The sequence below is a fragment of the Oryzias latipes genome, chromosome 1 (assembly GCF_002234675.1).
Source record: "Oryzias latipes chromosome 1, ASM223467v1".
NCBI lineage: Eukaryota > Metazoa > Chordata > Actinopteri > Beloniformes > Adrianichthyidae > Oryzias > Oryzias latipes.
In genome coordinates, this window is record NC_019859.2 from 18,472,452 (window position 1) to 18,490,597 (window position 18,146).

The 18,146-nt window shown below is 38.9% G+C and overlaps 2 non-coding genes across 2 annotated transcripts; both read right to left on the minus strand.

Moving 5' to 3' along the window:
- Positions 1–4,561: 4,561 nt before the first annotated feature.
- On the minus strand, positions 4,562–4,634 carry trnaf-gaa. The gene has a single exon. It is a non-coding gene; the product is annotated as a tRNA-Phe (tRNA).
- Positions 4,635–10,925: 6,291 nt separating this feature from the next.
- Positions 10,926–10,998, minus strand: trnaf-gaa. Its single transcript has one exon. It is a non-coding gene; the product is annotated as a tRNA-Phe (tRNA).
- Between the last annotated feature and the right edge of the window lie 7,148 nt (positions 10,999–18,146).

Genomic DNA, 18,146 nt, shown 5'->3' on the forward strand with positions numbered 1-18,146 from the left:
TGGAGAGAGTAATGTTTGGCTGTGATACTGAATATTACAATGATTTATGTTGCTGTTTTAGTTGGCTTTTGTCATTGCGGTTGTGCAAACAGCTGTGTTTCTCACCTGCACCTGCCATGGACTGCCTGTTGGCAGATGGTCTGACCAGAAAGAGCATGAGCTGTTGTGAGAAATTAAAAAAAAAATCAAAATGTTTAAGATAACTTTTTCTTCAGGGGTTGGTTTGACTAACACTTGCTGCATGGTTTTTATAGGATTCTTCAGCTACCTTGAGAAAAACAGTTCTCAAGTTTGGTATACACAGTTTAATGACACACTTTTCATGAAACACTCTATATTTGAATTGCTCCAAATGCTTGCATGTATATCACAGATACATACATTTGTTACACATTTGAAATTTACCCTTTTCTCTAAGATCTCATACTTTGAACATAGTTGGCCTAATATTACCACATATAACAATTAGTCAACAACGGCATACTGTGTTTTTGATTAAACACAATTCATCAGGCTGAGAAACTCTTCACACAACTGTCTACACAAAATATTTACAGTAATGCCAAATAAGCTATAGAAGGTTGGTGTTGTTTATCCTGGTGGTGTTTTTTGTTCCTTTGTGAGTTTGGTCACCTTTGGGAGGTCACAGCCTGTTCTCTGACCCTGACAATGCCAGGCAGGTGAGGTAATGCTAGCAACAGGGCAGTCGGCTGATAGTAGCCATGGCAACAGTGACATGACCTCACTCAAGGTTGAACCTAAAGGTTATTTCGCAGTGCACCAGGAAAGATAGCTGCATTGACATGTCTAAATGTGAGCTGCTTGAGCAAGAATGCATTTTTGCTGCATATGGATTTACATCGAGTAGGTTTGTATGCACGGTACACGAGGTTGCTTTATTAGAATTAAAGAAATAAGTAAGCTTGCTGATGAGTCTCCTGAAGCGTGCTTCTTCTAGTTTTCTCCTCTCATCCTTGATTGCCTTGTCCTGTGTGGTCCACTGGCTGGTTGTGGTAACGTTAAGCTCGACCAGTCAGATGTTGCCCTCGGGTAAACAGAAACATCTGTCCACTGCCCAGCCGTGACTGTCGCTGAGTGATAAATCCTGGGGTGGCCTGTGCCAGTGCTGTCCTCCGTGCCAACTGTCCCACTCCTACACAATGTCCACAACCCAACGCTCACACATACAGTACACACCTCACCCTATTTGCACTCAGCCGCCTTCATCCTGACAGTCTGACAGAAGCAGGTGGTTCACTCCCTTTTTGCCCTCTGGCCTTCCTCGCTCCTGTCCTTGGTTGGCACATTTATGCTGGGTGCAAGCAAGGTTGTCGCCTCTAGCAAATACCAATTGAGGGATCCTTGTATGGAGGTATTTCTGCAGCCCCTTCAAGGAACTCAAAAGCATATTGCTGTTAACTTTTAGCAAGCATCCTGCCAAGAGATCAGATAAATGAACGTTTGCTAGATAAATACCTTTTCATTGACAAAAGGTTAGAAAAAAGCATAGCGTATTTTAGGGGACATGATGTCTAAAGACAATGATGTATTTTGAGTCTGTTTGTTGTTACAGTCCATCTGAGCTTGTTTATTGAACTGTCAGGCAAAGGAATACACACATACATCAGTGTGCGTTCTTGGTCTGTGTCATGTCTCCTGCTACCACGAACTGTCTCTGCTCAACTGTTTCTACCAGTATGACAGAGGCAGGTGGCCAACTTCCTGCCCTTTGACCTTTAACAGTTTCCCCACAGTAAGGAGACAGTACAAACACACAATCGTGAACGCACACTCTCACTCCCAAAGGAGGAGCCTAAGTTGCCCAGGGTGAACTGGGGCAGAGGTCTTGCAAAATGACTCAGAAGGGAAATGAAGGTCCTTTGACTCAGAGACAAAAGTTATTTTGGTGCTAAACTTAAAAGGGCTGAATGATCATTCTGCAGACTGTCTTACTGTGAAAAATAACGAGGTGTTAGCAATTGAAATGTAGTCCTACGGTGAAAACATACTTAAAAAAACATAAGCAATTGGAACTTTAAAGCTGATCAGAAACACAATCTTTGTGCTTTTAAAAATAATTTTCCCTGTCAATTCAAGCGGTTTGCATGTGGGATTACTTTGCAGTTCAGGTTTAAAGGAAACGTTTCCAAGCACAAAGATATTATCTGCTACCTGCTTCTAAATCACTTTTTATTGCAAGATGAGCAAAAACAATTACTACAGGAGTGTGATTCTTTGCGTCCACCATTCTGCTCTGCCTTCCTTTTTTTTCGTTGTGAATTTGAAATTTTACTAAAAACACATATGTTGATTTAACATGTCACTGCAGTGCTTTTCTATGCATTTTCTTAAGATCCTTTTTTTTCATTCATCATTACCTTCCACCAGAAGTTAGATGCTTCTTTACGCGTTTTTGTTTAAAGATCTCTGCAGCTGGATTCAAGTGGGCTTTTAAGTTGGTAACAACTTTGGCTCACTGTTTTTTACAGCGACTTAATGTAATGTTGCCTCTAATCCAATTTGAATAAACTTTCATATCTCTGTCTCTATTTTAAGTTGGTTTTGTATGCGGGCACACACACGACACAAAAGAGAAAAATCCAAAGCAATGGCTACTCTATTTGATTACTTTTTACTTTTAGCCTGTCCTGCATGATGTGCTGCTTTTATTTCTCTCCACAAAGGCTCAGATTATGAAAAGGCATATCTAGAGGGGGGTGGCATTTTTTTCTGGATAATTTATGTTTTCTGTCGTTTCTTCACGCCAACCGTCTTTCATTTGAAGCATAAAAGCAAATGCCTGTGACAAAATCTGCTTTACTTCAAGCAGTTTTGCAAGCAACCCTATGCAGAAAAGGCTGCCGTCCCTGTGTGAGTCTTTTGTCTCCCCACATCTCCAGGCTCCGCCTCTCGCTCAGCTTATCCTCCAATGAGGGAGCCTTCAGGTGTTGACCTTATCGGGTGCAGGTCAAAGCCAGGTCACGGATCTGTTGCTAGGCTACCATCAGATAACTGGCTGGGGCAGGCAACAGTGGGAAGCTCTGTCATTCAGGGCTTGTCATGTAATCTTGTTCATTTGCAGACAATTGTCTGGACCCCAGAAAGGCTATCAAGCCCATAATGTTGTAATGTAGCATATTAAAATATTAAAACCGGCCATGCTGAGCACTGGCAGCTCTACTTGGCACATGCTTTTTTTTTTCCACAGCCATGCCAACTGTCATGCACTACCATGAACCCTTTAAATACATTTGTGTGATTGGGTCTGTTGAACTTTCAGAGTTGTGTATGATAGGGTTGTTTACACTGGATTTTTTATTATACATCATCTGTTGGATGATGTATGTACGCCGCAAAGAAATGTTTAATTTTAAATAGGTTCAAACCACACATCTGAATGGGAAAAAGGGGAATTTAAATGTATTTATTTATATTTTTCCCAAACTGGTTGGTCTGAGTTTTTCTCAAAAATGTGATCTACTTGGATTTTTATCTACAACCATTTCTAGAGTTTACAGAGAATGATCTGAGAAAAGGAAGGATAAACAATGAGAAGAATGGATAAAAATACTATGTTTGTGCCCCAGCAGAGTTTGTAGATTGGTTTGTGATAGGAAAAAGACAACTATACGTCAGATAACCTCCTGTTACACCCAAAGCATGCAGAGAAATATCTTAAATGGTGGTGCTCATGAGAGGTTTGATTTTCTGCCACATTTTGGCACACACTTTGATTCCAATTAAGCATATTTAAAATGCCAAAGCCTACCTCTGGGCTGTTGCCGGAGATGTCTGTCCATTTATGGCCAGTGTCCCAAGCTTCTGATGCCAGCTTCCAGTGGACTAATGTTCCACCGTAAGCTAACAACCTTCATGCCTTTAACTGCAGATTTACTTTTTATTTTTAACTAAGCATATAGTTAAAAGACAGCAGACATTTTTCTAGCTTCAATGACTTGTCAAAAGTGAAGGTTGTGTCATGTCATAAATGGATGCTGGTTTAAAATGTTTGGAAATTGGTATTTTTCTGCTGCTACAAAGGATGAAAACAAATGTAAAAAATGGTGATTTGCATCCCGATTGGCTGTAGACCATTGTCAATCAATCTACTCGGTGCAGTGTCTCCTGCAGAGAATGCAGACAGCTTTCCAAATCTATACAAATCGTAGATTGCAAGCAGATCTTTTTTTCATTCTAATACTGGACTTATTTACTATTGAAATGTGACACTTTAAAGAAGAGAGAAAAGTGAAAAATTATTCATGTCTGTCTGAGAAAAAAGTGTATTGTGTAGTGATGGATTTTACAGCCTTAAAACATCTAGTGATAGTTTATTTTACCCCACAATGGGGAAATTCTTGTCCGCATTTTGACCCATCCCCTGGGGGGAGCAGTGAGCTGCCGCATTCGAGGGGGTGACAGCTGACTGGGGAGAGCAGGAATCGACCTGTATTGGAAGGAACCCTTTGGTTGTTTGACGACCTGCTTTACTGCCTTAGCTAAACTGCCACAACCTGCTAATTTGCAGCCCAAAAATGGTTGAAAATGTACATCCCCATGCTGCCGAAACCCGGGATCGAACCAGGGACCTTCAGATCTTCAGTCTGACGCTCTCCCAACTGAGCTATTTCGGCTGGTTGCAGTTCATTGACCTGCTTTGCGGATTTGCCCTTTTGTGTTTCTTTTTTAAGAATGTCACTCCCGCGATGAACGAGTGACCACTGTATGTTCTTTCTTTGGAATATGCATGTCATGTGGATGTGAAAAGCTACTGTCTCAGTTACTGGAAGAGTTAAGTATCTTGGGGACTCATTCATGAGTGAGGAAAGATCACAGTGGGAGATCAATAACTGGATTGGCAAGGTGTTCACTTTTCTGCGGTCACTGTACCAGTCCACCGTAGTGTAAAGGGAGTTGAACCAAAAAGTCCATCCCTCAATTTACCTGTCAACCTTTGTTACAACACTACATTCGTAAGCTCTGGGTCATTTTTGAAAAACAGGGTCCCGGGTATACATGTGGCCCAAAGTTTCCTCCATCTATCTATCTATCTATCTATCTATCTATCTATCTATCTATCTATCTATCTATCTATCTATCTATCTATCTATCTATCTATCTATCTATCTATCTATCTATCTATCTATCTATATCTATCTATCTATCTATCTATCTATCTATCTATCTATCTATCTATCTATCTATCTATCTATCTATCTATCTATCTATCTATCTATCTATCTATCTATCTATCTATCTATCTATCTATCTATCTATCTGGGTGCTAGAGAAAAGGTGAGCAACTTTGTCACCCAGAGGAAGCTCAGCTGAGCTGCTGCTCCTACCAATCGAGAGGAGACAGCTGAGGCAGTTGGGGCATCTGGTTCAGATGCCTCCTGGACACTGCCCTGGGGAAGTGTTTGGGGCATTTCTCACCTGCAGAGATCCTGGGGAAAAACCCGGACACGCTGGTGAGACTACATCTCTTGGCTGGCCTGGGAATGCATCAGGACTCCGTTAAAGGAAGTGGCTTGGCAGAGAAATGTCTGAGCATCTGCCCCCATGACCTTACCCCAGATGAGGAGAAGAAAATGGATGAATGCCATTTATAAATAATGATCATAGTATGGGATACAACAATATATTCTTTAAGTATATACAGCAACCTCATTCAGCATGGTTAATGACTGGGCCTTGTTCACATATTCTCTATAAGGAAATTTACCTCACAGCATTGTTGGCTGATAAACGTTCTGATGTTGCACAATGATGTCATGTCCATATTGAACACAATCTTGAAAGTTGGTTTCCAACAACCTCAGCTATAAAATAGTTCTTCGGAAGCCAAGTATGGGTCTAATCCACCAGCAAAGTGTCCCTCATATGGCTAATTAGGGTATTGTCACATGATTTCTCAAATTTCTTTCAACTCAAATTTAAAAGTGTCAAGAAAACTGTTTACACGTCCAATTCTTTTATAGAAATTAACACAACTAGTACCCAATTACTGTTTGCCAAATCTATCATCAGCAAGTGTAACCACACTTCACAAAATTGAAGTACTGGAAGCATATTTAAGCAAAGAAGATGATTTACGTCAAAACAATTTTTGTGAGAAACACCACATTTAGGTTCATTTTGAAAAAAAAACTTTGGAGTCCATCTTTGAGCAGCACAAGAGATTATTACAAACAATATGAAATTCATAGTAAGACAGATGCTAGTCTTCCTAGGAATGAACATCTCAGCAAGTTTACCTCGTTCAGACTACTGCAGTCCTCATATAAATTGGGAGAAATCCAAGGCCAATAAGTTCGGCTTTGACCTCAGTTCCATGCTAAAAGTCTGAAAGACTGAAAAAAACGTAGCTTATTTAGCATTTTTTTTTAAATGCAGCACCAAGACCAAAAGTCTCCAAATATGCATGTGAATTAAGCTAATGACTTCTAAAATAACTTCTTTTGGACAAATACATTTAAAAATAAAGTCACAACACACAAAGGTAACCAGCTTATGTCAAATGAAAATCAAATACCCTAAATCAGGGTTGGGCAATTCCAGGCCTCGAGGGCCGGTGTGTCTGCATGATTTCCAGATAGTTTTGCCCTACTCATGGCTGATTACCTGGTTCAGGTGTGTCCAGCCAATAATCTTGCCCTACTCATGGCTGATTACCTGGTTCAGGTGTGTCCAGCCAATTAGAACATGCCAGAGCAGGGTATGCTGGAAAACATGCAGGAATGCGGCCCTCAGTGCCCACCTCTGCCCTAAATGCAAAAAACACTGCATACCAGTTATAAAGCATGGTGAGGGATGGGTCATAATACGGGTTTGTGTTTTAGCAATTAATCTTGGGCACCAAGGTCCAGTGAAGTGCACATTATAAAACATACAATGCGATCCAATATTTTTTCATTTATTAAAGCAGCTAATAATGAACCAAAAAGTATTGTGCTGTTTGCAAGATTTTGTGAAAGGCATTGACAAAAAAACAATAGTTTTTGTTTGGAAAATAAAAACATGTAACGCATTGTTTTTTTTAGCTTTAGCCTCTGTGTTGAAATCATGCAGTCATAATCATGTCACATCAGCACTGCGGTGAAAAAGGCCCAAGAGGGTCTACATCCTCTTTTAACTCAACTTTCTAAAGTGCTTACATGCCACAAATTTGCACCAATTTTTACTTGGTAAATTAATCATACACGTTTGACATAACCAAAATTTAATAGCCAACTTAGATTAATACAAAACCAATGTCCCTGTGTTAAAATGCTCTTTTTTTCATTCTGTTTGTGCTTATCTACATTTTCTGAAGCTTGATGCACATAAATAGATTAGTAAATAGATGGATCATGACTCATTTAGGGTACAGGTGGGGAGTCATCCTGTTTGCTAACCTACAACCTTCAAGTAGAGCACAAAGAGTGCTACAGCAGTCTGTTTGAACAAGGAGAGGGGAAGGAAGGAGGGAGAAAGAAAGAGCGAAAAACAGAGCGATAGTTGTTGCATCTTCACACAAACATGGTCTGTTCTCCCACTCTGCCATTCCGCCACCTGGACCGAGCTATGTGGGAGACTGCAGCATGCAGTGATGAACGACACCAAACGGAGCGATTTCTGTTCACACTGCAGGTCATATGGAGTGGAACTGGTTGACACAGCATCTGTGTCATATCACAGGTTCCTCTGTGGTGACACCTTCATTTTATCATTGTCACCCACTCAGCCGTTTAGGTTAACTGCTGGGTCTGTGAGAATGTGGCCTTCGGAGGTGCGAGACCTCAGACAGTTAGACATAAAGAGACATAGATAAGGCACGTGGCAATTTATCCACGCCAGTCCTTGTACTGTAGCTCCAGCATGAGATCTCGTCTGTTAGATTGGCGCATTGTAAGACGAGGTTCTCAGTGTCTGGGCACTTGCCAGCTAACATTCCATAGAGACAAATTGAGAGAGGCTCCGGCAGATTTATCGGGCCATTGGCTCGCCTCAGGAATTCTCTTGTAACATGGCACTCCTGTGAAAGGGATAAAGAAATTAGTGTAAAACAGGCCTGCCACCCGCATTCTACCCACTCAGATATCTAGCACTACCCTGTAAACCCCCCAAACCTGCGAGTATACACATCTCCTTATTTTATAAAATTGCAGATGGATACAAGATGGACGAGACTCAGCTTCAGTTCTCTTATTGCCATGAATATTCAAGAGGATGAGCAAAAAGAACATTGCTATATCCCGGCTGTTGAGTCACAGGTCCTCGGTGGCAGGAAACACTGCTGGTCAAATGACGGGGGGAGAGAAAGGAAAAAAACATGGAAGGGAGTGAGATATATATGTGTGTGTGGGATTTGAAAGGAACTGCTTCTGGCTGTCTTGGATATTTATTCCCCTGTAAAGCAAAGGAAGCGTTGGGAGAAATTGGCCAGATACGTTCTCAGTGCTACAGTGGGCAGAAAGTGCTGTTCTGCATGCTCTGTGAAAACATGTCCTCACCTCTAACCTGTTGTTGGTGAAAAGGGGAAATAGATTGACTTTTTTTCCAAGCTCTCAAGGAAAGCAAGACTGTAAACTTGCAGTGGCATGGCCTCCTTTTAAAACTCCTATATACTGGTCCATCCTATATATCATAAACTTACAAGCATCAATGATTAACCATTTGTGTGAGCATCACTGTTGGAAAACTGCTTCCTGGCTTTGCATAGAACAGAGCCCTAATGCCATTCCCCATATCATTTGTCAACATCTAGAGGTTATCTGCCAAGTTGATGAACAGAGAGATTGGCCATGAAACACAAGGTGTGACAGTATGGCAATATGTTACAGTATGCAGGCAGAGCTCATCAGGAAAGAGAGGACGAGCGGCTTTGTTCCAAATGTCACGATGCATATTTATGGGCGCACTGGAGTGGCTCCTTGTATAAGCACCATTCACCATCTATCAAGCAAAACCACTACAGTGTCTCTTTGACAACTTGGTAGGATGGCATTATGTGACAAAGTGATCAAACTGGGCAATCTGCTCATGGCTCGAGTCAAATTTTCTCATGAAATTGACTGTCATTTAGACTATAAAATAAACTGACAAATATTTCAGCAGATGCTTTTTCAATGCCTGCCAATAGTGGCTTGTATATCAACGAAAATCATTGTTCCTTTTCTGACGTATCCAGCTCTAAAAAGCTCCCCTCTTTGCTGTGGATTGATGAAATACAGTGTACTGGGAGGAGATAGGGCCACATCAATTGGGAGAAGGACAAGCAGGCCGATACAAGGCGAATCTGTAGCGTAATATATGTGGAGCTTCTTTTCTTCAAAGGAGGATCTCAGGAGAGTTGTGTGGCTGGCTGCGCCAGGTTCCATACAGTGCTGGACTGTCTGGCTGCTGTGCCACTCCTTGGGGAACGAACAAGGCTCCAGGGCGGTAGCTGATTTGAGATGGTCTCAAGACTAACGCCTCTGGGGGATGCCAACCAGGCAGAATTGGTTCTCAGAGCCTCTCTTTTCAGAAGCAGTGGAGCTTGGTTTCTGTGAGGAGATGGATCACGAGGAGGCTTTTCATCTTGACTCTGAACAGCTCTGTAAATTTTCTCCAAATTACATGTAGTGATTACGTCCCACCTGGTCTGCCTTGCACCATGTCCCTCTCACTGTGAGACCCCTAGGTCGACCAACCACTGTCAGCTGTCAGTGCTCATGGCAAAGTCATTAAGTGGAAGCTCAGCGATGTGTATGGAAATAATAAGGAGCAAAACCTAGACTGCAGGGACACTGGTTGCACTCTGTGGGCAACTTACCAGTGCATATAGATTTTCACAGCAAGCAGTTGCCTACAAAGATGACAGCATTCAGATCTGTTATTGTGGGTGTGAAGATCGGACCACCTGTTTGAAAAGGCCTCTATTGTTGTAAAAAGGAACAAAAGGAAGGCACTGAAAAGTGGTAAGAGCTCTGAACAAGTAAACCATTTAAACTAACCCTCTGTGCAACACCGACAACAGATCCAAGCATAAAATCATGCAACTAAGCTTTCCAGACCTCTTTCGATGGCAGAAAGGTTTCCTATTACTTCCAAGCTATTACCTCCATACAGTAAGGGATTACACAGACAGAAGAGCAGGGCCACTCTATCTACCAATCAGTTTTTTTTTCTTTTTTTGTGGAAACTCCCTCAAGCTTTTCCATTATCTTCTCCATATCCAACATGACCTCAAGAAAAAACCTGGCCTCAGAAGGGTCAATGAAGTCCAAAATTCTCCCCTTCCCCCACACCCTGAATATTGCTTTAGGATACGAGAAGGATGCTCACCTTCCCTTTATTCCCTTTCACCCAAAGCCCTTGCCTCTGCCTAGTTGCCTATTTCCCACCTACAATAACATCTCCTTTCCCCATAACCTTCTTCTTTCACATACGCTCCCTCTAAGTGAAGAGGCTTGTCTGAATGTTGATGACATTGCAGACATACCTGCCTGACCTGTCTTTACTGAACAGACAGATTTAATTCAAATGTATAGTCATTCCTCTAATATGTTTTCTATGATTTTGCACATAAAAGCTTGGCTATCTAGATGTGTACTCCCACACAGTTTCCTTTCAAACAATGTTAAAGCTGCTAAATGTATAGCCATCATTGACACATACTTCATGCTTAATAGGTCTGTGACATTAGCTATGATTTTAGACAAAAGTGTCAGTGATTACAATTAACCCTCTTGAGGTTGCCTGTTATGAGGGTCTATTCTTCTGGTTACAGCAATGTCAATCTGTCTATCTATCCATCTGTCTATCTATCTATCTAGGATAGAATCGACGTGCATTGGAAGGAACCCTTTTGTTGTTTGCCGACCTGCTTTACTGCCTTGGCTAAACTGCCACAACCTGCTAAATTGCAGCCCAAAAATGGTTGAAATTGTAAATCCCTTTGCTGCCGAAACCCGGGATCGAACCAGGGACCTTCAGATCTTCAGTCTGACGCTCTCCCAACTGAGCTATTTCGGCTGGTTGCAGTTCATTGACCTGCTTTGCGGATTTGCCCTTTTGTGTTTCTTTTTTAAGAATTTCACTCCCGCGATGAACGAGTGACCACTGTATGTTCTTTCTTTGGAATATGCATGTCATGTGGATGTGAAAAGCTACTGTCTCAGTTACTGGAAGAGTTAAGTATCTTGGGGACTCATTCATGAGTGAGGAAAGATCACAGTGGGAGATCAATAACTGGATTGGCAAGGTGTTCACTTTTCTGCGGTCACTGTACCAGTCCACCGTAGTGTAAAGGGAGTTGAACCAAAAAGTCCATCCCTCAATTTACCTGTCAACCTTTGTTACAACACTACATTCGTAAGCTCTGGCATTTTTGAAAAAACGGGTCCCGGTATACATGTGGCCCAAAGTTTCCTCCATCTATCTATCTATCTATCTATCTATCTATCTATCTATCTATCTATTCTATCTATATAATCTATCTATCTATCTATCTATCTATCTATCTATTATCTATCTATCTATCTATCTATCTATCTATCTATCTATCTATCTATCTATCTATCTATCTATCTATCTATCTATCTATCTATCTATCTATCTATCTATCTATCTATCTATCTATCTATCTATCTATCTATCTATCTATCTATCTATCTATCTATCTATCTATCTATCTATCTATCTATCTATCTATCTATCTATCTATCTATCTATCTATCTATCTATCTATCTATCTATCTATCTATCTATCTATCTATCTATCTATCTATCTATCTATCTATCTATCTATCTATCTATCTATCTATCTATCTATCTATCTATCCATTGTTCAATTGTTTTTATGTCAATGAAGGTGTCAGTTTTGTCAAAATGGCAAGTTATGACTCCAGCATCTTTGTACAATCAAGTCAAAAGATTTCAAATGTTTTCATTATGACAGATTCCACTGGAAGTGCTCCCCAATGTCATGTAAAAGAAAAGACAGACTTATGCCATGCATGCCTTGTTAAAAAACTACAATTAAATAAAAATGAAGACATGGAGCATGCACTTTATAATGCATATTTGCAAATTTTCACATCATTGTGCACTTAGAAAAACACATTTACAACAAAAATAAACCCTTTGGCTTAGTGAATACTGTAAAGCAGAGTGCTCTAAATCAATCATGGACAACTAGATGCTCATGTCTGTCTGGTCACATATTTTCCATCTACATCACAGCAAATACAAGCTCTGTGAATGCACTGAGGAAATCTTTTTCTTTTCTTTTTTCCCCGACTTTATTGAACAGAACATCAAATTACAAAAAACATCATCAAGGAGATCATCAGAATCAATAACCAATGTTATTTTTCCAAATATTTCAATTACAGTTCATAATTGAAATAACAGGAACATGGTTAGTACAGTTTTTCTCAGTCGCTTTAGTACAATTCTCAGATCAGAATTGAAGTTTGCAAAAACGTGTGTACATTTCTCAAAACAATTTGTACAAACAGCAAAACACTATGGATTTCTTGCAAAAGCCTGTAACTTGCTCAAAATCATTAGTTCATCTCTCAAAACGAAGTCTTTGTCATTGAACATATCAGTGCCATCAGAATGTCAAGTCTTTGTGTCATTGTCTACGAACAAGACAGTCAAATTACTTAGTCATGTTGTCAATATAACTGTGTACTTTAGAGGGAGGTTCTGATGTAAACTATGGCTAAAGTTTTGATGACAATTATTGTAAAATGTAAGTTACACCTTTTTTGTTTGATTGCAAGAAACTGGACAAGATTCCCATTTACACTTTTATTGTTCATATTGTAATTTGTTGACAGACCATGTCATACCAACATAGAAAAAACCCACTGCAAACAGTGACACAAAGGGAAAAAAAAGATAGGACAATATTCTGTACAACAGTACAAGCAGTGCAGTAGGAATTGGTGTGGTCTTCCTACACCGCTTGTCGTTCCTGTATGTTAGGCCACAAATTCTCATCCACATCACAGCGAATATCCTCTCTTGCAATGCAGCGAAATATGTTTATGACATTATGACAACTTGGTCAACCATTTTGCAGTTAATGACTTATACTATGAACTAATGACTAGGTGTTTTGAGGAGTAAGACTATTGCACAGTGAACTATATAATACATTTTGATCAACATGACATAAACAATTGATAATGTAGCAAAGAGCAGAGAATTGTACATAATCATTTGCATGGATGTACCAAAGCAATTGCAACTTGTTCAAAGAAGTGAGAAACTTCTTATATGATGTGCACAAGTGACATCATGATGTGAAGATTGAACAAATAGTTTTGGGAATTTCATTCTGATGTGAGAATTGTACAAAAGCGACTGGGAAAAACTGTAAAAAGAAAGCTTGCTGATACCAAATAAAATTGCTTATAAACAAATAAAACGATTAAACAAATATATGTACATATTTATATTTATATTATTTACAAAACAAAAAGTTTCTCAGAGAAAGGGGTTAATCATCAAAGAAAAAAAGCACATATTGTTCCAGTGTTACATGCCTTGGATGTGCTAATCTTTCTATACATTCATAAAATTGAAACATCTCTATCATAAATACAGTACAATTAGCACAAAATTAGTTAACAATAGTTTTTGAGTAACAGTAACAAGCAGTTTTTTCTCCACCCTCTACAGAACACTGCTGTGATGTCATCATAAACTGCATCCATGGCTGCTACTAGGGTCATTTGGCTATGTGGATGCCAGTTGTATACCTTCCACTTCCAGGAAGAGAAAGACTCTTTGATTGGATTACAGTAAGAAATAGAGTTGGGAGAAAGGTACTCTACAAGCATTCTGTGGAAGCTCACACTATTCCAAACTACTACATACTTTGTTAGGTTGTCACCAGCCTTATCCCTTTCATTCTCAGGGATTATGTCCCTATAAAGACCCTATAAAGTCCATAGGTGTTCTGTATTGTATGTCCAAATTGGCTTTTGACAGATTTGATAAAAGCAAAAAGAACATGAAACTGCCACGAGGTTATACCCAAATCACTAAATGTTGGGGAGGTTGTACTAACTATTTTGCAAAGTTTTATTCTGGTGTGAGAAATGCACCAGAGTGACTTAGAAAAACTGCTTTTTAACTCAAATTTCTTATCATTTACATGACAGCAATTCAATGCATTTAGGCATGTAGACATGGTCAAGACGATCTGCTGCAGTTAAACCGAACAATCAGAATGGGGAAGAAAGAGTGAAGTGATTTTGAATGTGGCAAAGTTATTGGTGCCAGATGGGCTGGTCTGAGTATTTCAGAAACTGCTGATCTACTGGGATTTTCATCCACAACCATCTTTAGGGTTTACAGAGAATGGTCCAAAAAGAGAAAATAATCCAGTGAGCAGCAGTTCTGTGGGCAGAAATGCCTTGTTGATTCCAGAGGTCAGAGGAGATTGGCCAAATGATAGAAAGGCAACAGGAACTCATATAAACACTGGTTACAACCAAAGTCTGTAGAAAAGCATCTCTGACAGAACAGCACGTTCAACCTTTAGGCAGATGAGCTACAGCAGCAGAAGACCACACCGGTTGCCACTCCTGTCAGCTAAGAACAGGAAACCGAGGCTACAATTTGCACAAGCTCACCAAAATTAGACAATGGAAGAAAAGGTTGCCTGGTCTGATGAGTCTCCATTTCTACTCTAACATTCAGATGGTAGGATCAGAATTTGGCATCAACAACATGAAAGCATGGATCTATCCTGCCTTGTAATAACGATTCAGGCTGCTGGTGGTGGTGTAATGGTGTGGGGGAAATTTTTCTGACACACTTTGGGCCCCTTAGTACCAACTGAGCATGGTTACAACACCACAGCCTACCTGAGTATTGTTGCTGAACATGACCATCCCATTTTTGACCACATTGTGCCCATCTTCTGGAAGCTACTTCCAGCAGGATAAGGCGCCATGTCATAAAGCTGGAATCATCATGACAATTAGCATTAGCTCACTGGACTTAAATGGCCTCCACAGTCCCCAGATCTTAATACAAAAGAGCACCTTTGGGATGTGGTAGAACAGGAGATTGGCATCGTTGATGTGCAGGTAACAAATCTGCAGCAACTGCATGATGCTATCATGTCACTTTAGAGCAAACTCTCTGAAGAATGTTTCCAGTGCCTTGTTGAATCAATGTCACAAAAATTAAGCCAGTTCTGAAGGCGAAAGGGGGTCCAACCCGGTACTTGCAATGTGAACCTAATAAAGTGTCAGGTGAGTATATATATATATATATATATATATATAATATATATATATATATATAATATATATATATATATATATATATATATATATATATTATATATATATATGATATATAACAATCTGCAATTTTTACTGCATGAAAAGCACAACACGTGTTTTTCACATTATTTTTCACAAATTTTTTGGTGGAAGATATTTGCAAGAAACAATCTTAGATTAGTTTCGTTCAAGGACTGAAGTGTGTGTCAGGGGTGAAAATAGGTTAAAAAAACCCCCTCTTTTTATGCTTTGTTAATATTAAAATCATGCACAACAAGAATGGTTTGGAAAACCAAAGATATAACCCGTTTATTTTATTTCCAAAAATTTCCCCCCAAAGCAAGTAGTAACAAAGGAAAAGGAGAACCAATTGGGGGGGGGGGGGGGGTAACTTATTGAATATTCATTAACTGGTGCCTAGGTGTATACATGGCTCTTAACCACTCTTGTTTATGACTTAAGGACTTGTAGTACTGACCTTAGTTTAACACAGCAGCAGATACCAAATTAACCTCTAGCCTCCACAGGGCTATCCATGCCCTGCTAACAAGCAACCTGTCTAGACACACAAGAAGTACTTTATGATTACCCCCTTCACAATCCCCCTTCTTTTCCTTTGCCTTTCTTTTTTCTCTTTCCTTCTCTCTTGACCTCACCTTTCCCCAGCAAATCCTCCCATCGTTTCATACATTTCACTGACTCAGGAGAACAAAACATGTACCGGGATTTGATTTTGTATCAAAGCTAATTTCAACAACCACGAGCATACAGTTGATTCTATAAAACAAACTTAGAGTATGCAATTTAAAAAGAGCTTTGATTTTAATTTGATTTACTGGAAAATCTGTGATGAAAAATTAGAAACTACATTTTAGATAATGAGCAACTGACAATACTTTTTACATGGCAACATTCCAGCAGTGTTCCCTCTGTTTGTTTACAGTTCAAGCCTAAACCAGTGATATAAATGTGGCCCATTGTCTAGCTGCCACAGGACTTTAATGAGAGGAAGTTTAAAAGGGTTAGTATGAAAACTGCCACACAAATAAAGTAACAGAGCCCCATTACCAAGACCAAAAAAGGTTGAAGTTGTTCCTTTGGTCCCTAATAATGCTACCCAGAATCCAATAGAACTGACTGTGTTGACTTTTTTGACGGGGCTAAAGTTGTTGTGTGATTTTAGTGAGGTGACAAAAATTAAAATGAATTGAAATTCAAAGTGTAAATATTCATTCATTTTTTTTTTCTTGAAAACATGTTTGCCAGGTTGGTAGTATTATTTTAAAACAATAATGTTTTAAGCCATTGTTTGGATAAAACAATCCAGAGATAAATCTTAGCTTGACATGAAGCTGATTACTTAATTTGTCTCCACAAAAAAAAAGACAAACCTTTTTACTCATAGTATACTTTACACTGAAAAAAGGGACTTTGTGAAAAAAACCTAAATAAAAAGAAAAACACTGGCTCTGATATCTTACCACCACTTTGTTTTTATTTTAGAAATGATTTTTAGAGTTTCAAGATTGCTGATCTTCATGACCTAGCAAAAGCGGAAGTTCTTTGTCCAAAAACGGATCGCCATATTTCATATATAAAACAGTCAAACTTAGTGTGTTAGATATTACTTTAAACTTTCCTTGATGTTTTTATTCATAGACATTCCAGTGAGAACATCAAAAACAATAAAGTAGTGGTTTTGATTGCCTCATCACTGAACTTACTCCAAATGTTGTCCGTATAAACTTTGTAACTACTTAAACTTCTTTTATACACAACAAATACTTAATCTTAGCATTTCTATTTTTCTTGTCTGATAGGTTTTCACAAATACATTGTCACAATCAGAAAGTGTAAAATATCATGCGCTTTGACCTCAACTGAATCCAACAATGTTTGCAGTTCTTTGCATGTTCTGCTTGTTCCACGGTCTTCTGTGTGGCATTCATTCTTGGCGTTGTTTTGCTGGCTGATGAAGTTTTCTACTGTTCCAAATTTTAATTTGTCTTGATTTTAGTGCAGCTAATGATGATTAATCAAATGCTTTGCTCTGCCCTTTGTGAGTTGTGTATCTCTGACACAGTTTAGGACTTGTTTAAATCCAAACTATGTGAATAAATGTTAAAAGCATCCCAGCAAAAGAATGCATCCAGCTCTAACTGGATTTCTCCTGGTGGCCTTCTCAGCTTATTAAACATAAGTGAGCTCGATCAATTGCTCACTTGTTTTTTTTTTCTCACTGTTTAATTGCTGAAGCCATAGAACATCCAGTTAGGTTGTAACATTGTCCGTCTAACAGGTTTATTCTGCAGATTCAAGCCTTTACAGATTGTCCAAAGGTACTAAATGTTTCTTCAGCTGAAACAGGCATGTGACTTGACATTTCAGGTCTCAATAATAACTTCCTCTGACTGCCTTATTCTAAGTCCTAACATTTGCCTATAAACAACCCTTACTAATTATTGCTCTCTTTGCCAATGAATAGCAACTGGTGCAACATGCAGCAAAAACGTAATATGCTAAACTCTTCAGTTCTGGGATAAAAAATTGTGAATTGATCCAACCGGTGTTGACATAAAAAAAAGTAGTTTTGAACTTTTTATTTTATTTTACAGGACTTAAATTAGAATGTAATGTCTTGACATGTGTCCTGCTTTAGAAAAAAGCCGGTTAAGAGTTTAATGGTTTGAAAACAGTAAACAGTTCTATTATTATTATTATTATTATTATTATTATTATTATTATTATTATTATTATTATTATTATTATTATTATTATTATTATTATTATTATTATTATTATTATTATTATTAACAGATTTTCTAAATTTAGCGCGTTTGCTACTTAATGCGATTTCGATATTTTTGA